This window comes from Charadrius vociferus, unplaced genomic scaffold, assembly GCF_000708025.1.
Source record: "Charadrius vociferus isolate BGI_N301 unplaced genomic scaffold, ASM70802v2 scaffold436, whole genome shotgun sequence".
In the NCBI taxonomy this organism is placed as follows: domain Eukaryota; kingdom Metazoa; phylum Chordata; class Aves; order Charadriiformes; family Charadriidae; genus Charadrius; species Charadrius vociferus.
The window spans coordinates 5381802-5382263 of NW_009649187.1; the positions used below are offsets into that span (position 1 = coordinate 5381802).

The 462-nt window shown below is 60.4% G+C and overlaps 1 protein-coding gene across 1 annotated transcript in view; it reads right to left on the reverse strand.

Moving 5' to 3' along the window:
- Positions 1 to 462, reverse strand: part of TMEM150A (transmembrane protein 150A) — a 13133-nt gene that overhangs the window by 4568 nt on the left and 8103 nt on the right. The gene's annotated exons all lie outside the window — the stretch shown is intronic.

Below are 462 nucleotides of genomic sequence, written 5' to 3' on the forward strand. Positions count from 1 at the left end.
GGGGAGCCCTGTGCCCCAAGGGGATCCCCCAGACACCCCCAGCCCCACGGCGGGCACGGGAGCGGTGGGGGGGCCAGCACCGTCCTGCCCCTGGCCCAGGCTGACCATCAGCCGCCTCCGGCCACTCAGCAAGCGCATGGTTAAAAGGGCCTTTTAGGAAAGGGCCAGGCTGGGCTCTGGTGTTTTTTCAGTCTCCTCCTTTACTGGTGGCTTTGTTTTCCGACCGGGAACCCCAGCGAGGCGTGGAGCCCTACGGCCTCCTCAAGGGTTGCTCTTGGGGCCGTGTTTGGTTTGGGAGGTTGGGGTTTTTTCTTTTATTATTATTTTGTTTAAAGCGAGCAGCCCGCGGCCGGGAAGCATTATTCATCATTAAGGGCTGGCTGTGCGGCGCAGACAACCCGACACACACATTCTTCCCAGGGCAGAATCAGCCATCAGGCAGGAAATGGCAGCATTTCCCCC